We start from the raw sequence: 20675 nt of genomic DNA on the forward strand, positions 1-20675 counted from the left end.
CCCAGCAACTTTTGTTTTTATAAAGTAAGGAGATTGAAAATAAATAAATAAAAATAGCTCCCTGAGGTTCACAGAGTAAAAGTTCCTCCCATACAAACACTTTCTTTGCACTTTTTAATTAATTAATATCATGGGAGATCATTAAAATAAAATGCTTATACAAATAATTGGCAAAATGCCAAATATCGGCCCGATAATCAACCAGGCTGATAATTTGTCAACCTCTACTGTCTATGTCTGGGGCTTTTGTTGTAAAAGGTAACAACAGAGGAATCAGAGCAAATGCGCTCCTATTGACAATGTGAGGGGCAAAAAAAAAGAGTTTTGGTTCAAACTTGAAGACCTTCATGTTAATATTTCATAACCAGCATAAGTCTTTGTGCAAGCCAGCTAGCAGCAGAGTGTCAGCAAATGATAGTTTAGCGAATCAGCTTATGTCTCATTTTTTTGAACATTAAAGCACATAAACATGTTTCCAAATACAAGTATTAACCTGAAAATAGCACTATGTGGGACCTTTAAAGGATAATTACAGTTCACTTTCACATGGTGTGTATTTGGTTCTGTGGTTTTGCGCTGACTTTGCACTGGCTTCTCTTGCAAAACAATGTATATAGGGGCAAGCTGCAGGAGCCTCCTACAGCTTTCTAAATAAACATGCTTTTTACATGCATCACTTCAAACACTTGTGTCTAAATCTGACCCCGAGAGTAAACACAGAAAGAAGCAGCCTGGAATGATGGCAGTTTGACTAACATAGACATCTACAGCAGGAAATTTATTTCTGCAAAGATGCACATAAATGTTATGGGTAGCTGTGGGTCACAGAAGCTCGTAGTGGAGCCAACACATCTCACAAATCTTGTGCAGCTCAGCTCATCAAACAAGCTGAAGGGTTGATCCAGTTTCCTGTCGGGAGCCTGATTGAAAACACACCTCAACATTTTTCCCAAAATTCATACAACAGCCACAGGAGCGTCTCTGTGCCACACTGTCTACTGGTACTCAGTCTAATACTCAGTTGTTCGATATTTTCAGGCTCTCATTTGACTGTTTATAGCCACACTAACTTACAGTGGTGGAATGTCACTAAGTACATTCATTCAAGTACTGTGTACTGTACAAATCTTAGGTATTTGTACTTTACTTGAGTATTCTCTTTTCATGCCACGTTAAACTTTCTCTCGAAACATGCCAAAGGAAAATATTTTACTTTTTACTTTACTACATTTCTTTAGAGCGGAGTTTCTTTACAAATTAAGATTTTCTCATTAAATAGAGCATTAGAAAATTTAATAAAATGTGATGATTTGTTAATTAAACTAACAGTCAGTACAGCTGAAAAAATTAGTCCATTAATAAATTAGCAATTGACAGAAAATTAATTAGCTTTTAACTATAACTATTTTTGATAAACATTTAAGTCATTTTCTAATTATTTTTGTATTTTTGTTAACTCTTTTTTTAATAATAATTATTATAATAATAACAACATTATTATTATTATAAAAAAATAAATATAAATTATTTTTATGTAATTTTTTGAATTGAATACTTTTGCATTTAATAATTTAAGTACATTTTCATGGACTTTTGCATGTTGTACAGGTATGAGTACTTTTACTCAAGTAAAAGATCTAAATACTTTGTCCACCACTGCACTCTAAACATTTTTTTTCTTTACAAACATTCATTCATTGATAACAGAGAAATATCTCAGGTCTCCTCTGAGTTTTTCTCAAAGTCAGTGTAGGACATCCCAAACCTTATACTCCCTCTAAATAACTCAGTCATGAAAAACATTAGGAACTTTTGGAGAACGCAAGTGAGGCTTGAAATTCAGACAATGCAGAGAAAAAGCACTTAATTTATTCGGCTCTTAAAACTGAAATAGGACGATCCATGGAATTATCGCTCGTGCTAATACTGTGTATGTGTAAATCATGTACCTGGCCCTCCAGCTGCCTTCACAGCTCAATGCTTTCACCTCCGTGGCCCAGCAGGAGGCAGAACTGTTTTCAGATGCAGAACTCCATTAATCTCACACCCCGTCACTTTGGGGCGACGCCTCCTCAAGGCAAAGCCAAGAGCCCCAGGTTGAACCTGTTCATATCTACAAAACCATCTGCCACCATCACTGTTCACCATTTAAAAGCCTGGAGCTGTTATTTTTTTGCGTCTGATTGGATTTAGAATCATTATAAAATCATTATGGTGTTTGCAAAAAGCGTCCAGTTGAGACCGGAAGAGACAGAGCCTGCAGGTACATGTGATATTATGTGGGAGAAGATTTTAACAGCCTCAGATCTGGAATTGATAACTGCAGGGGGTTGATAGAGTTAATAAATCCCAATGACTCAACAGTTATTTCACCTGATTTCCCTTTATTGTCACCGGAAAAAACACATTGCTTCTTGAAATTTCAATTAAGACAGCTTCTAACTAACAAACTAACTGGCCACCTCATATTGTCTCATCCATGCAGTCTGAGTTTAGCCTTGTCCAGACTTCTGAATCACATTTTAATTTTTGTTCAGTGATTCATATAGGTCTGTTTTAATGTGCACCTTAAAACAAACAAAAGCAAAAAAGCAGCCGAAAAACTGAAACAAGCTTGAAAGAGATCGTTGCAGCTGTTCAAGTTGTGGATCCATTTACAGAAATAAGTCTATAATTGACATGTTTCCTACAAGGTATGTGCTCCTAGCAACAGCTACCGCAGCTTCTGTGTTCAAATTATACTATAATGGTGAGACTGTTTGGTCAAGACAAAATAAAAACAAAGTAGCACCCCCTTATATATATATATATATATATATATATATATATATATATATATATATATATATATATATATATATATATATATATATATATATATATATATATATATATATATATATGCTGTGCACGATTTTCTTTTAAAAAATGTATAGACTCATACAGAAGTAATCCCTCTCAAACATTACTTATGACCAACTCCAAGTGTTTGGCTGTGTATTTAACTGCAGAAACTCCAACCTGTGCCTGTATTTTCTTGTTTTGCCATGTTAAGGAGGTTTCTAGAGGTGTGGCCTCCAGCCAAAAACAGCAAACAGATGGTGTGTGGACTTAATATTGGGGGTAAACAAATTATAGGCCTTGCCAATTATTGGGGCCCATATTTTGCCGATTATCTGTATCAGCATTTATTTTAATGATCACAGATAAAATAAATCAATTAAAAAGTCAAAAGAAAGTGTCACCATAGGAGGAACTCCAGGGAGCTGTTTTTAGTTATTCATTTGTAATTTTTTTCATTTTTCACTGAACTTTTTTTTAAAAAGTTGCTGGGAGCGTGCTGTACATGATGTTGAAAGTCTCAGTTGTGAGTAAACTTTTGCCAAAGGCATTTAAATAAAATTTTGCGTTAGATTTTGTTATAGTCTGAATTCTAAATATTGACAGAAAGATTTTATTGTAAATGCATATCGGTTCCAAATATTGGTCTCATTAACTGCTTATAATTGGTATCGGTTTTGGGCCTGGAAAACCAATACTGGTCGACCCCTATTTTATCTAAACATAGTGACCAGGTGCCAGACCCGAAGCATCTAAGGGGTAACTACAATAATTGCAGACGTAGCACAATAAAAAAAAAAAAGAAAAAATACAGTGAGGCAAAACCATTGACGTGTAAAGAGAACTGGATACAGCATCAGAGATGGGGCCCCGTTCATTCCTATCAAAGTTGTTCAGTGGTGCATCAAGCCCAAAAAGTTCATTTTTACAACAAATGTAACAACCCCACAATAGTAGCTTGCAGTGTTTGTAAGAGTCATGGAGGGATGAGAGGCCAAGTCTGAATGATGCGTGCATACCATAAAACTTCAATTAATAGTCTGGGCTGGATCTTGGCAATATGGAAAAAAGTGTTATCACGATCATTTCTTTTCTTATCAGTCGATATCGATGTATATCACTCTATACATCAAATCACTATTTCTGTCAAGCTTAAAGGTTCCCTTTTACTCCTAAGTGAGATATGAAGATATTATAAGGTTAATTTTGGTTTAAATATTTATTTTCAGACATTGATCATGACAAATATACTGTAGAACAGGCATCACCAACTACAGGACCTATTCTACTAAATGTAGTTTGTTTTTTTGCCCTCATAGTTCACTGACACAGTTTCATTTGACCATGGTGTGTTGGAGTGTAATAAACATGGCTTTATAATTATTTATTAAACTTTCCAGCATTATATAAAAATTAAAAGCTCCATCTTAAACAAACTTAAGGTAAATTTAAGCCCATTTTAAGGCCAACCTCTCCTGACTGCAGGACTCTGGCTTCAACTTCTGTGAATCTTCTGTGCTATTAATCATTTTACTCAGGAATTAAAAACTTTTGAGTAGGCCCACTTCTCCTATAGCTGCCAACAGCCTGACAACATTCCCACTTACAGAAAGGGTGAAAATGAGGCCATAGGCTTGTGGCCCCAGGCCCCTAAAACATTACATCTGCCCCTGGTAATAATAACGAGAGTTCAGTGCCAGTGATGCGCCCTGGTGTTTGTAAATAATTCATCCAAAGTCTGATTAAACCTGAGACTAACACAAAGTAGTCTGTAGAAGTCTAAAAAAAGTCACTTTCCTGTGATGATGTGTGTAGCATGTCCATATTGATGAACGTTTAAACATATGTATGTGTGATCTAAGCAGCTAACTAACGTTAACTCCAGCGGGAAGCCAACAACCTGGTTTTATACATCCAAAGAACTTCTATAAAAATAAACTGCCTGGCAACCAGACAGGCTTCTTATTGAGACAGGCCTTTATTTGCCGTAATGAGTCGCCACATCGGGCAAGGGAAAGGGACTGGGCGTCTAATTTGGACTAGGCTTTTATTTGAAGTTTTACGGTAATATACATTTAACAAGAAATTGGCCAGTACTATATGAACAATGTCAGACTGAATGAATGGAGTGAAACAAGTAGATAGTCTGAGTTAGGCAGTGATGGTAAACACACTTTTGAGGGATTCACCATTGTTGTGTGACATTATGCTCTTAAACTACAAACTATCCCTTTCCTGAGGGGTGCAGACTCCACTGATAACTGACAGCATTGTTGCAATTTTCCATCCGTCAATAATAGTTCATTCAAGATCACTAGATTCTTTATTATGTCTTTACAATGAACATCCAACAGTTAAAAGTAAGAGCAGAAGTGTGACTACAGAGATGCACCACACTGAGAAGGAATAGACACATTACAGTCTCTGTGAGAACAAACTCAGTGTCTGTGAACTGAATTTCATCACCTTTCTGACATCAGATGGTGACGATTAAGATATCCCTGCCGACAATGGTACATGTGTGATAAATCAATGGCAGTATAGCTGCTATAAATAGCCCCAGCTGAGCATAATGTCAGTGAATAAGGACGTCTGCTCTTGGAGGACCTCTGTGCTGCAGACAATGGATGGAATTGTGCTACTTTTTTGCCATCCCACTGCCAAGCCTAAAGACTGCAGGCAGAGTGTGTCTACATACTGTATTTGTGACTGAATGTGAGTGGAAATCAGGCTCCTGCATCTGTGCCTCGTCTCACAATGATTCAGATTCATTCAACAAAACCACAGCTTCACTTTCAGTGGTGAGCCTGCAGAGGGTTTTTATCTTTCTGGAGCCTCTAGAGACACGTGAAGCTGAAAAGTTTTCCACACGGACAGAGCAGTAATGTCTGTACCTCAGACTGGAACAACCTCCTCAGGAGGGCAAATAGGTGAGGACATAGGCTGTAAATACCATTACAGCTGAATCAAGCGGGGAAATGAGACATAACAGCTTCTCATTACTCGTTACCGTTGCCTGCACATCGGCCCTGCAGCCTTATGCAACCTCTGAGGTGGTAAATCTCTGCTACAGGGCTGTTAAAGGACAAATCTGTTTTTATGCATCACAGGTCTCATTGGCCAGTTTAAGCATCTCCAAGCTGTGTGTGTCATGTTTAAAGGTCCAGTGTGCAGTATGTTTTCTTTAGTGTATATGTGAGTCATAATGAGAATCACTGTGTTTTAAATACCATAGAATGAGCTGTTTATATCTACATAGGGTCAGGTGCTTATTCATAGAGACTGCCATGTTGCCTGGTCATGTTTCTACAATAGCTCAGAATAAACGAACCAAACACTGGCTCTAGAAAGGGACATTCAAGTTTTTTGCATTTTTGTGTCATCCACTGTAGTTAGCAGCCCCTCCGTGACAAAAGGTGTTGGAAAATAACAGATATGTCAATGTGAAAGTGCTTTATTCAGTGTTTTTACCAGATTTAATCACCTCATCTGTTTGTTTTGTAGAGAAAGAGACCTCAGCGGATAATTTGGGGGATAATTCTCAGGAAACCCTACTGAACGTCTGGATCAGAAAAAAAAGGTGAGCTCTAGCCCTTTTTACACAGAGATCGTGCTATAGTAGTGGGTACAAGTGTTTGTAATATTAAAGCGAGTCCTAAGGGTTAAAAAAAGGTCTACCTAAAACACATAGTATCCATCTGAGTGGATGCTGTAGTGAGAGTGTTTTCAACGTGAAGTTTCGTTTCAGTTTGATCGCGTAACAGCTGCCCAAACAGCTGACCGGTGGCAGAAATGTAGTGCCAAAGGTGAGGTAAAGCAGTGAAAATACCCTAAATACAGTGTCCACTTAGAATGACTTTGATGTTTTGTAGGTAGAGCTTTTTTAAAGTGGCTAAAATACATTTTGATATCAATCCCTGTGGGGTGCGCGTCCCGTCTGTTTCTGCAAACCGGGAGCGCACCACCCACCAGCTACTGTAATACACTGACTGTACAAGTATCTCATACAGCCCCACTTCAAAAATCCACAAGTTTCACTTTAATGTGTCGTTTTCGAGTAAAAAACTTTATTTTTCAAAAGAAGAAATTATATATAATTCACTATGATAATTGTTGTTCTTGTATATAATGGGGTGTTTGGAGCCTCTAGAGACACGTGAAGCTGAAAAGTTTTGGATCTTGTATAACAGTGTTTGGCACATGGTTCCCGTGGCAATATGGTGGCAGTTTGTGCTGTCAGACAATATATAACCATAACAGTTATAACAGAGACACCAGCAGCATCATAGGCATCAAAAATGGCAGCTTACACTCTGACAATAAAGTTATAAATTCGTTTTAAAAGACAGGAGGAAACAACTCTTTTCCTTGAAGATACCAGTGCAATGAGGCATGGTGTTTGTCAATGGCGCCTGACTATAAACTCATGATTTCAGCACGATGTCAGTTGTGCTTTGCTTTCAGTTTCACGTACGCAGAGTTATTCAGCGTGGCACAAAACAACTCCTAACCTCCAGTTCTGCTACAGGTAGAAAACTGTCAACTCACTCTTCACCCTCTTTAGCTAAAACTGCATGATTATGACAGTTTGCACTTAAGCTCTGCCTCTCCTGAGAATATCCTCCCTGACGCTGAAGTGTTTTTGTTAATGCGCTCGTCTAAATCTTCTTCTGATCTGTGCGTCACGAGAACTTTAGACGATCATCATCAAAGCACCAGCGAGAGCCTCTCGGGCAAATCACCTGTTAGATTTTTTCAAAAGATGCCTTAATGCTGTCCAAGAAACAGAGGAGGCCTCTTAGTTGTAACAGACATGATTTTGGGTTTCCTTTACTCGTGATTACAGATGTTCGTTGTTATCATGGGAGTGTGTGTGGCTTGTAGGACATCATGACTCTGCATTTCAGCAGTCATAGTGGATTAATCGTGGGGGATAGCTTTCTTCACCCAGTAACATCAGTCCTTGTCTAGAAGGTCTCAGATACAACCAGTAAAAAAGGTTAACCCTTTGAAACCTAGAGCAACACTTGTCTTGTGCTGGACTAAGATGTCTTCACAAATATTTAACCCTTCGAACTCCTCAGTAAAATTTCTTTAAGAAACACTGGAAAAAGGCAGGGCGGCCTCTAGCTCAGTGAGTGTCCGACCCATGTAGGCTGAGTCCTTTGCAGAGGCCCAGGTTTGAATCCGGATTTGCTTTGCTGCGTGTCATCCCCACTCTCTCTCCCCCCTCTACTGTCGATCTCCAACTGCACTATTATAAAGGCAAGAAAGCCCAAAAAAAATGTTAAAAGAAAAAAAAAGTTAACGCGCAAACTGCAAGAAATTCATTTAATAAATTGTATATAATTATCATAATATCATAGGTCATTTCCTTGTTTTGTTGTTGTTTTAATTTTTTCTTAATGTATTATGATTTTCAGGTAATTTTCTTGTACTTTTTACTTTTTTCTTTCTTTTTTAAAATTTTGCATTAATTCTTCTTAAGTTTCTTGTTGCTCTCCTTCCATGGTTTTTTTTTTTTTTTTTAAAGAAACCTACTAATTTGCTCAGAGTTTAAAGGGTTAACTGAAGCTGGCGGGACCCACCTGGGAGTTGGTGATTGAACTAAATCTCCAGCAAGTTCGTCTGAGCTGGAGATACTGTTTGACTAAACATTGCCAGATGTAGATAATTATCATAAATTTCTCCCTCTGCATGATGTACGATTAAAAATTTCAAAAAGTGCAATAATGTACAATAATTTGACAGTTTGTGATGCTTATAATCAGCAGTTGGCTTTTGTCTCCGCTGTCTCATTTTAATTAATTTCCAGACATGATCAGGGTAGTAAAATATGAATCCCACACCTGTGTTTACACATCTCCTCACACTGCATGCAAGATAAATTGTGTTTAAGCTGAGTTGTTAGCCCATTTATCTGTTTAATAGAGTAAGTAAAGGCCTCCAGTTGTGCTGTTTTGTCATTTAATTTAATTTTGTAATGGTCGGCTATTAAAAATTATTGTCATACTGATGGACTCATGGACTCATACCCCCATGCAACTATGTGAGCTTCCTTTAAAACAGCAACAACAAAACAATGCGGGTAAAAATGTAGGCATATCAAAAAGTCAGTCAGATAAACATTTCGTGAAAATACACATTTCACCTATTTGTTGTCATGGTTATGACTCTTGTATGATAACTTTCCTCAAAATATCATGATTTTGCAGCTGATCAGGGTTTGAAATTAGAGAAAAAGTTAATTTCCAACCCTGGTCGTGATCCTCTACTACTTTGTGAAACCCTCAAACAGACCACAGGCAAAAATTAGACACAAATGTTTACAGGACCCTAAAATCACTGGATGCAAATTTTGCCGGATCAACAAATCGTTAAAAATTTTATCTTTGACAAATACAACATCTTGTGTGTCTGCCTCATAATGAAAAATCAATGTAATTTTAAATCAGTCGCCAATCTGATCAAATGTCTCACATTAAGAAATGCTGCAGATTTTTCATTAATTGTGACTGATTTTTTAAAAAAAGATATATATTTTGAACATGTAAAACAAAAAGAAAGAGATAACAAACAAAATGTCAAAAACAAAAATGGATGATTACCGACACAAAAAACTCAATGAATAGATTAAAAACAATCAACAAGAAATTTCATTTACGTGCTCAAAAAGGAGTAGAAGGAAGTATAAACGTATTATTTCCTGCCCCTTCTCAGCTGATCAGTTAATGAATTTGTGAACCTGGTCTCTAACATAACAGAACATACATACATACATACACTTACATATTTACACACCCTGACTTACATACAAACATACGCACACATATCCATATATCTCAATCAAGCAGTATCATGAAAGTTGCCACTATTTTTAGGGAGCTATGTTCCAAACCTGGACAGAAAAATGAAATAAAATAAATAAAGTAATCCTGCAGGGACTGACTTTAGGAGAGTGCACATGCACATGTAGCACGATGCCTGGCTTCCTGCTTGCTGACACTAATCCAAAGGCAGCGGGGATTTTCTGCCTCTTGCTGCTTCTTGCCTCACACCCCTGCAGGGCTCTCAGATCCACACTGGCTTTCCCAGCCACACACACGCACACAAACAGACACAGATGAACACACGATAGACTATAAATATTCAGGCCAGGATCGGCGGTACGTGCAGCACAATATACGCCGGGGACATAACACACACTGTGCTTATTTCAACCCTGCCACCGAGCTCTCCGTCAGCACTTTTCTGTGGGTAAAAACTCGCACATCTGCTCATCTGATGCTGTTCATTTAGCCAGACTTGTCCATGAATGCGCTCCGCGGAGCCCAAACTCAAGCAGTGGTCCCATCGCTGTTTTTCTTGTCGGCTCGCACAGCTCTCATTAGACGTGTTAGCTGCTGCACGACGAGCCAAGCTTCAGGTGCCGCGTGCTTGTTTGTGTTTGTGTCTGAGGGTGAGAGGTGCTGTTTGGAAAGCACATGGGCAACACAGCGATCACATTACACCATAACAGACTGTCACGGTGAATTAAAGGCAGGACACTAACGGAGGCAGTGGTCAGGAGGCATCATTAACCCTTTGAAACCTGGATCAAGATCATTATTCTTGTGCTGAAGTCAAACACCATTTACAAGCGTTTAAAGCTCTGAAACCTGAGAAAAATTGGTTTAATTTGTATTGAAAACATGGGAAAAAATGTAAAATTATAAAAGAAATCGTAAAACAAAATGACCTGCAAATTATATGGCTGGAATTATTAGACATCATTTGAAAAAACAAATGAAAAAGTCCAGAAAACTATATTTAAAATCTAATGATTATATATTTTAAATAATATGACATGAAAAAAAAATAATTTAATAAATTTAAAACTTTTGCACTTTTTAAGTTCACATTCTTGTTTGTTTGTTTGTTTTTACTTTGCTTTTTTGTTGCTTATTATAAGGTCATTTTCTTGTAATTTTTTTTAAACCAAATTCTTGCATTTTTTTAAACATTTGTTTTTAAGTTGTTTATTGCCTTCTTCCCAAGATTTCGAAAAAAATCAAACCGATTTGCTCAAAGGGTTACCTCTTTGAAACGTGAGTGACATCTCTTTTCTTGTGCTGCATTCAAATGCTTTTCGCAAGTATTAAAACCTTTGAACCTTGAGCAACTTGGTTTGATTGTTTTAAAACCATAAAAATCCGAAAAAACGCAGTAAACATCTTAGCAAATGTCCTGCAAATTGCAGGACATTTGCTAAGATGTTTTTTTCTTTAAAAGTAGAGAAAAAAGTCCAAAGAATTATATATCATAGTTTTATTATTTTACTGAATAATATATTATTTTATGCATTTTTAGCAGTGTTTTTACATTGTTGATTTTTTCTTCTAATTTTTAGTTTAATTTCTTGCCAGTTTCTGGTTTATTTCTTCTTAAGTTGCTCTTTGCCGTCTTTCCGTGTTTTTGAAGGAAATCAAGCCCATTTGACCCAGTTTTAAATTGTTAATACTGTGATGCTTTTCTGACTTCATGGTTGAGATGTGAAGCCAGAACTGCCAAGCAGAGGTATACTGAATACAGCAAAGCAACATTTTACCCTCGGTTAAAAGCATTCCCTAAATGAGAGCTTATCCATCATCTAAATGCACTGTTGAGTTACATAACCAATGCACATTATATGTAGCATGATACTAGACATAGAAGCAGCTGAAAACTGGGCTAGTGCCACTTACTTCCACGCCAGCAGCCAAATAATCTATAAGTTTAGACGTTTTTCTTTCCTGTGATGCTGATAAAAAGAGACAGCAGCTCTTATCTAATCTTTTAGCCTTACTGACAGGACAAAGGGTTTCCAGTCCAAAATGTCAAAGTTAGGACTGTTTGCATTCTTGGAAACACATCTTGACTGCTAAGATTAATAGGCTGGAAAAAGAGAAAAAGAAAATGCAAATGCTACTGAAATACAATGCTGTTTGCAGATTCTCTGTCTAACTGCATGTGTCGATCCCAATCAATACTGTTCTGTATGTGCATTTTAATTGAGAGTATTTAATGAATCTCTATCAAGTTAGAGAAGTGTATTTTTAGCCGTGTGTCTCTGGGGGAGGGTAATATCGGTCGGTCTGCGGCTTTGGTCCAGACTGAGATATCTCAACAACTATTAGATGGATTGCCATGAAAATTCATGCAGACATTTACAGTCCCCAGAGGATCAATTATAATCAGTTTGATGATCCATAAATGTTTCATCCAGTGTCATCACCAGGTCAATTTGTCCATTACTTTGGTTTTTGTCCAAATATGTGCAAAAGTAATGGCATTCCTATCAAGCTCAGCCTGTTTTTAGTTTGATGAAGCAATTGCTAACACGCGAGACGAAAACGGCTCACCTTTTTAAACACTGTACCTGCTAAGGTAAACATCTGCCTGTCAGCACTGTCATGAGCATGTTAGCATGCTGATGTTAGCATTTAGCTCAAAGCACCACTGTGCCAATTTGTAGTATTACAGACCTACTTGCACTGCCATAGACACTTTAATCTCTATTAAAAAAATCCAAAACACATGTTTTAAAGTGCCTTTAGGGCTTTTGCTAGTTAACAGTGCATAATCTGGGCCTAAATAAGACAAAAAGGGGTTGTAGTTATGCTGCCTTCATGTGCTCCTAGGAAATATCATATTTACGAGTTACGAGCTTATGAGCAGCCCTCCAAAGTTGCAATTACAAATGGGAATTTGGGAAATTTCGATGATACCAGAGTTGCTGAGTTGTGACGTTTGCATGAAGTTTCGGAGAAACAGAATTGGTGGAAAGCGTGGAAACAGTGTCAACATTTGATGGTAAAAAATGATATATATCGTTAGTTTATTCCTAGTAGCTATCATTTACTTTTGATGGTTGTGCATTTTGGTATATGCATCTATTAGCTGTAGCAAGCAAGCAAACTTTTAAAGTTAAATGATACTGCGGCGCCCTTAACTGTGAGGAATCATTCATTGTTAGCCAGCAACAAACAAGCAGCTCTCAAGTTCACTTATTACAAATATTTTCAAGTCGAACTAATTCTCTGTGGTTGCAAAATATGACTAAATAGTCACGATCAGAGCTCTGCAGATAAAAACACAACGCCTCACGTTACCACCACTACCACTCATAAAGGTAGACTGCTAGAGCGCCGTTAAACTTGATGATTTATTCTCTGTAAGCAGGAAACAGACTAACAGCTCTCCAGTTCATGTATAAGTAGTGTTTACAAATTGCAGTAGTGCTTCACGGTTGCAAAAATGAGACTAAATAGTCACAGTCTGGAGCTCTGCAAAAGCCCTGCTCTGTGTGTGTGTGTGTCTGTGAGAGAGAGCCATAGGAGAGAGCAAGAAAACCAGTGCCCATGGCTTAAAAAAACGATTTGAAGGTTTATACTCGATATTTGCGATATTGTCATTTTATATATTGTACGTGGAACAAGCCCCAATACCACGGGCGTATTTGGTTTATCACCCACCCCTAGTTTGGCTCTACCGTTCTGCTACTAGTAACACATAGAGTGCCAGAAGCTGGACACTTGAACCATTTATCTGTTACTGTTTTAATCACTTAACTTATATTTTTTCAAATCAAATGAGCCACTCTACAGTCTTTCCATGTGACTGCAGAAAAAGAGCCCCAGTTGGGAATCACTGCTACATTGGCTGCTCTCTTAAAGTTTCCAATTTGTGTCTCTTATGATTTCCATGATACAGATGCATAATTGTAATTCATCCCACTTTTATCTGTTATTTATTTCTTGTACAGATTTTAACTGTGGTCATGGTACATTAAGCACAATTTCATAATTTGTGTGAACAAAAGCACCGAGCCGTTTACCCAAAATGAAAACTGTCATTATCTGCTTATCCCCGTCAGTCACGTCGTACCACCTCCAAACCAGCCTCCTCTATCTCGTGCCCCCGCAGGCATTTCTCACATGTGCACTTCAGCAGTGACTTAATGAAACGCCTACAATCACTTACCAACAGCAGATGCAGATGCCTGCCAGTTGTGCTGCCAAGCATAAAAATTACCATGTTGTTTCCCTTGATAATAGCCGTTTGGAATATATCCTAGAACTCATTTTGCACAACTGACCCACTGTAATTGTGTTTTGGATATCACATTATACATGTAAGCCTCAAAGAATGGTGGGATATGAGATGGATGCTAATCTCTTGCAACAACTTGGAGTTAAGACTTGTTGAATTGTTCTACTGTCAAGCTCACTTCTTAAGGTGCAAGTAACGTGATGCTGAGTGCCACATGTGAGGTGATGAGCAAAAGACAAGCTAGTTTCCTAGATAATTTGTGACCCGCTGCATTGTGCAGTGGTTTGGGAATTTGATTCTGGCCGATAAAAATAGGCTTGCTCAGCTTGTCGGAGCAGCCAGAAAAATTATTGGAGTAAATCAAGCACAGACCTTTATATTCGGCAGATTGTAAGGAAGACCCGTGCCACATCAGGATGTAATGACAACCTCTGCAGAGGGCGTTTGAGCTTGTACCTTCTCAAAAAAGTTAAAGATATAGAGAATCATTTGTCTGCACTGCAATAATAAGGCTGAAATTACACAACTGATTGTACCATGCACAACACACTTTGCCCATCATTGGTTTCTACATGACATTATTTTACTTTTTTATTTCATTTTATCTTACACTGTGTGGTGTGTACTGTTTTGTGTTGTGGTCTCTGTGTTCTGTGGAATTTGATGTTTTTTATGTTGTTCTATTTGATGTATTTAATCTATTTTTAATACCTAGTTACAACCAAATTTCCCCTACGGGACAATTAAAAAATTAAACTTAAACTTGAACCTACCAATGTTGGGAAAATGTGTATTTAACACATGCAAAGTTTCAAGTTGGGGACTAGTTCGGGAGCTTTTGAAATTTGTTGGATTAATTAGACTCAGAACTTCTGCCCGGTTCAAAAGTCAATTTTTTATTCCTAATTAGGAATTTGATCAGCTCTTTTTTTTTTTTTTTGCTACCCATCTTGTTAAATTAAGCTGGATAAAAATGCTGAAGCAAGACTTGGTTGCATTTTGTCTGAGGTTTGGCCAAAATGCCAGTAACAAGCAATTAGTTTGAAAAGTGCTGCTGAACAGCGTGTTTATCAACAGACTGTCTGATCAGTTTGATTTATCAAGCGTGGCTAACAGCCTGAGACCTGCTGCAGGGGAGAGACAGATCTGTCTTTTTACGACGGTGTTACTTTGTCTTCAGTCTAAACTGTGCAAATGACACATTAATTTAAATTATTTTTGAATATGTATTTTCATATTTAGACACTTAACTGACAACATACATAAGAATGATAAAATATGTAACAGTGATAACAGTTTGAGTCAGATAAGTGTTTCATCAAAGAGGTTGCTACACTTCCAGAGGTTATAAAAGTTGATGTTTTGTTTAAATGGTGCTACTTTATATTTACTTTCATTAAGTAGCAATGTCACATTAAACAGAGAGATTTATTAGGGAATTTTAGTGTGATGTCACAGAGCAGAGAGAGAAAACAGCACAACCCAATCACAATGCAAAAAAAATCTCAGTAAAGCTGTGGTTAATGTGTGGTTAGGTTTAGGCACAAAAACCACTTGGTTAAGGTCAGGAAAATATTAAAACACTCAGAATTGGTGGCTTAGATGATGCTTGTAAACACTGATTTGCTGCTAAAAACACCCAGGTTTTGTAACAAAAACAAAAAAAACCTAGGTTCAGTGCCACAAATGCTGCTGGGAAAAGCTGTGATGGTGCCGCTAAAAACATCCAGGTTTAGCAAAAAAGAAAAAAAAAAAACAGATTTGGTACCAAATATCCTGCTAGGAAATGCCACAGTGTGCTGCTAAAACATACCCATGTTTGGTGTTACAAACACTGCTGGAAAACACCAAAATGTGCCATTAAAAACACCCAGTAAAAAATGTAAAAAAAAAAAAAAAAACATAGCCATGTGCTGCTGGGAGACTCCATGATGTGCAGTCAAAAAATAAATGAATAAAAAAATAAACAAGATCTGTATAAATTATATATATATATATATATATATAGGTATAAAATAATGTTAGTAAAAATAGTAATGTTAATTTAATAACTAAATGATTTTAAAAAATGAAAAATAAAAATCAATAAAAACAATAGTGCAGACGAGAGGTGCAAAGATAAAAAGATTATTTAAAATGTTATAAAATCCTATTGAAAATAAGTTTGCAGTTATAAGTGGGTGGAGTAAGCAGTGTAAAAAAATGAACGTTTTTAGCTTTGACTTCAAAGTTGTCTTAATACACCTCTTCTCAAGTATCGGTTACCCTCATGGTCACCCTGCAAAAAATATTTCTCCCATGCCATATTCTTCCAAATTTAGTTGTTGTGGTATTTATAATATTTTTAATATTTTGTGTCTTGTTCTGGGGAGGACAGACTAACACATGCCTCCTCTTATTCACAAAAAGCTGCCAGCTGCCTGCAAGAATAACCAAAGAAGCACTGCAGCATCCTACCTGTAAACACTGCCAAATGTGTTGGAGAGATTAAAGTAGTGAATACATGTTCGCCAACGTCTGACCACTTTCACAGTGACTGAGAAAAATCATCTGCATGCACAGCTTTATAGATCTAAAGCAAAGTATGCATGAATACTTTTTTAAAAATAGTTTTATGTGAACATTATTGCATCTGGCCCAAGTTTTCTGCAGAGGTGGACAAATGTTTAACCAGTACAAGTGAGCGTCAGGAAAAGTCATACTTTTATAACTCTAGCTGCACCGTTGAGCACCAGTGCTGAGCTTTGCCTAAACACGATTTGATGGTTTTGCCCTTGTTTTGTAACCAGCCTCCCAGTCGTCTTGGCATGAGCAAAAGTGTGTGGCTTTATGAGACCAGACATCACATTACTGCCCACTCAACATCTGCTGTTGCACAGACACTTTTGAGAGGCATGCAGCAGCTCAACTAAACAGAAAAACAAACTGGAGGAGAAGGACACTTCAGCCCAAAAGGGGCGACGGGACCTGAGCCACTATAGACACGCGACTCTGGACATTACGCTACACTACACATTTGACTGACTTCCAGATAATTACCGGCCATTAGCCAAAACAAACGTTGATTTGACAGCTGTTTTCATCACAGACATTAACTGCTGTAATCGTCCACTCAGTCGTTCAGAAAGTGCATTTTATCCACAATTTCAGCTGTCCGCTATATCCGAAAGCAACGGTAAAAATGGCCCAGGAGTCCAAACAACAAACTATGTGATTATTGATGGGAACAGATAAGATTTTATTGACTCTGCTTATTGGTCTGATTCCTTATTGATTTCCCTCATGATTCTTGATCAATTTTCTGTGTGCAAAAAAGGTAGACAAACATAGGATTTCAGCATCAGCGCAACTGTTTTATTACCTTTGTAGCGACTACAAGAAACAAAGAGTTGCTAAGAGTCTGAGGCTGGGCCTGATATATTGTCTGACAAGCCAACAAAAGATTGACATCCAGTGCTGTCAACAAAAAATGCGGCGACGCACTTCATCCTCTGTCCTATCAGCGTGACACAGGTCAAAGGCAGATACTCAAAGAGATTATGAATGTCACCGCTCATATCCATGTGACCCAACTCTCCCAGTAACCTGGCGTTAATTTTAAATGCAAAAAAATGCACCATTGAAATTCAGTCAAACTGCAGATTTTGATCCCACAGCCATCAAGGTGTAAAAAATATGCAGTTTATTATTTCTGGGTGTCATTCTGGGCTTTTGCCTTGGAATTTGTCATTTTTACTTTTTTTCCACCTGATGACATCATTTTTACCATATTTGGTATATGGAGAAAATCCATGCTATTTCCACTAGGTGCACTGTCACAATCAATGTTGCTATAAATCATCATTGATATATCCCAGACTGTGATTGAAAAAAAATCTACTTTGCATGGAATATATTGAAAATGATTTCTTTTTCAGTTTGTTTGGTTTTTTTTTTGTTGTTGTTTTTTCATCTAAAAACATAGTGGCATCATAAAAAAAAACTGGCATTTAAAGGGTTAAAATTCTGAAAATTAATGAATATTTGATATTTATGATTAGGACTGATGTTGGTTAAAAAAAATAAAATCAATGAAAGCAGAAAAAAATATTAATGTCTAATATTTATAGTAGCCTGACTTTGAAAAGTGCTTTTCATGTGCAGAGCAGTATGAGTGTGACTATTTGACACTACATGAAACATAATAATGTATAAAAATCAATGTTGCTGCTAATGATTGACATATCCCAGGCTGTGATAATCCAAAAGTACAAAAACAAAAAACAAAAAACATAACCTGGCATTTAAAGGGTTTGAATTCTGAAAATGAGTGTATATTTGATCTTTATGATTCGGGCTGATATTGGTTAAAAAAAAAAAAAACTCAATGAAAGTCGAAAACAATATGAATGTATAATTTCTTTATAGCTTGATTTTGAAAAGTGTGTTTTGTGCACAGAGTGAGCCGAGTTTGTGTAATATTAAAGTGGACTCTAAGGGTTAAACAATAATTCAGGAGATTGGAGACTGAAATTGACAAATTTTTACATGGTTACATTTGCATTGTCGCCTTTCATCGTGAGCCTTTGAGTCTTGCTTTGGCTGAACCGGTGTCCTGTCAGACTGAATTGATTTGTCCATCACGTCTCCCACAGCGTCTCCTGTCTGCTCTACGTCATGCCTTCCCCAGAAATCTTTATTCACTGTCTTTCACAAGAAAATCTTAATGAGCAATGTCACTCTGAAGACTTAACTCAACAGTAATAGTGAGTGTCTGTTTCTGCTTCTTCATTTACTGCAAACGGAAAATGCTAAAAAAAATTTGCAAGCTGGAAATATAATTTAGGGACACGGTTTGACATCTTGAGAGGAAACATGGCAGCCCCTCTCTTTCTCTAGCAAAAATCAAATCCCTTACACAAGTCTTTCCCACAACTGCTGGCTCTCCCCCAGATGGCCGGCTTCTTAATGTCTCCTCTCCAACTGGCTACTTTTGTGCTTGTAATTTATTTTTTTTCTAACTGGTCATGCATCAGACGGATCTATCCAGGCCTAGCACTGCGTTGGCGCAGAAAAAGGGGATGTTTCCTGTTTCTTAACCCTCCTAGTTTGAAAACATATGTGCAAAAACATCCTCCGAGTACAACAGTATGTGCAAAGCTGACGTATTTCGGTTATTACGAATCTGCAAAAGCGCCCGACATGAACATGAGTGCAGTGAGTCACACGTCGGCCCTGCTCACCTGTTTGGGTTGACTCAGCTCACCTCGACACTACGCTCGGCAATTTGCGAGGATAAATAATGAAGCAATAATCCACAGCAGGCCACAGTGCAGTGATATTAAATCTGTGGTGGAGTAACAGGCACACAGTGAGTTGTTTAGCTGTTGAATATTGTGTTGCAGTTGCATTTTGAGGGTAAAATTAGCATCTGTCACATCAGTAACCCGAAGAAAGAGGTTTTTATTGATGTGGAATTGGTTATAGCAGCTATTTCTGACCTTTCAGGCTCATGACCCCTTAACTGAAGCAATGTTTTCATATGACCTCTCCAGAATCAGAATCAGCTTCACTGTGCAGAGTAAAATTCCTTGTATTTGTACTAGGGTTGCAACACTATGAGTTTTTTATGGTACGAATATCTCAGAGTGTATCCCACTTTCATGGTATTATTCATGGTATCAGTTACAACAAACCCTTTTAAACATGGGCAAATTGACTATCTTTAAACTTTTACACTTACAAAAGTGTAAAAGTGTAAAAAATACAAGGTAATTGATTAAAACAGTAACAGATAAATGGTTTAAACGTCCAGCTGCCGCCACTCTATGTGTAAGGAATAGTACAGCAGTAAAACCAAATTGACCTAAACATCATAGTTAGGATGTTTGAAAACATGATTTTAACAGAATCTACTCTTATAATTCATCAGTGTTAATCCTTTGAAAGATGAGCAAATCAGCTTAATATCTTTCAAAAACATTGGAAGAAGAAAATGAGCAATGAAAGAAAAAATTACCCAAAAATTTGCAAGAAATTTGTCCAAAAAAAGTACAACAAAATTACCCAAAATAAAATAAATAATAATAAAAAAAAAAACCTTGGTAAAAAGACTTGGCAAAAAGCGCTTTAAAAATTATATAATACTGTAAAATTATTTCAAGATATGTAATTATGATAATTTAAAAACAATCCCAGCATCTTTGTTTTTTTTACCCTAGACGTATTCCCCTAGCTTTAAAAAAATAAAAGAAAAAAAATCTAAATCAACTAATTTCTTGCGATATGTGGACAATTTCTTACCAAGTTGCTCATTGTCTTTTTTTCTCCCATGTTTTTTGAAGAAATCACACCAATTTGCTCGGGATTCAGATGTTTAAATACTTGTGAAAAGTGTCTGAAAGCAGAACAAGAAAAGTGATGTTGCTCCAGGTTTCAAGGGGTTAAAGAAATGGAAACAGAAGGGCGTCAATTCAGCAGTTTGTGTTAATAAAATAACACTGTTATCAGTGTTAGTATGCTCTTCTGGCATACTTTATAGTGAAAAGTTTGCTTGCTTGCCACAGCTAATAGATGCATATACTAAAATATGCAACTACTAAAAGTACATGATAGGTACTGGGAACAAAATAATAAAATATATGATTTTTTAGTGTCAATTGTTCACACTGTTTCCATACTTTCTGCCCTGAAATGTCAAGAAATCATCACAACTCAACAACTTGGGTATCATCGAAATTTCCCAATTTCCCACTCGTAATAACAACTTTGGAGCATAACTTGGT

At 37.1% G+C, this 20675-nt stretch overlaps 1 protein-coding gene and 1 long non-coding RNA gene across 5 annotated transcripts in view; one reads left to right on the forward strand and one right to left on the reverse strand.

Annotated features, from left to right (window-relative positions):
* Positions 1 to 20675, forward strand: part of LOC148190346 (uncharacterized) — a 146084-nt gene that overhangs the window by 78757 nt on the left and 46652 nt on the right. For all 4 annotated transcript variants that reach the window (XR_015778851.1, XR_015778849.1, XR_015778844.1 and 1 more), the window contains one exon: positions 6346 to 6421. This is a non-coding gene — a long non-coding RNA (uncharacterized LOC148190346). The remainder of the gene's footprint in view (positions 1 to 6345; positions 6422 to 20675) is intronic.
* Positions 1 to 20675, reverse strand: part of kcna4 (potassium voltage-gated channel, shaker-related subfamily, member 4) — a 75506-nt gene that overhangs the window by 15625 nt on the left and 39206 nt on the right. The window lies entirely within an intron of this gene.

This window comes from Plectropomus leopardus, chromosome 1, assembly GCF_026936395.1.
Source record: "Plectropomus leopardus strain MGB_pleo_1.0 chromosome 1, ASM2693639v1, whole genome shotgun sequence".
Lineage (NCBI taxonomy): Eukaryota > Metazoa > Chordata > Actinopteri > Perciformes > Serranidae > Plectropomus > Plectropomus leopardus.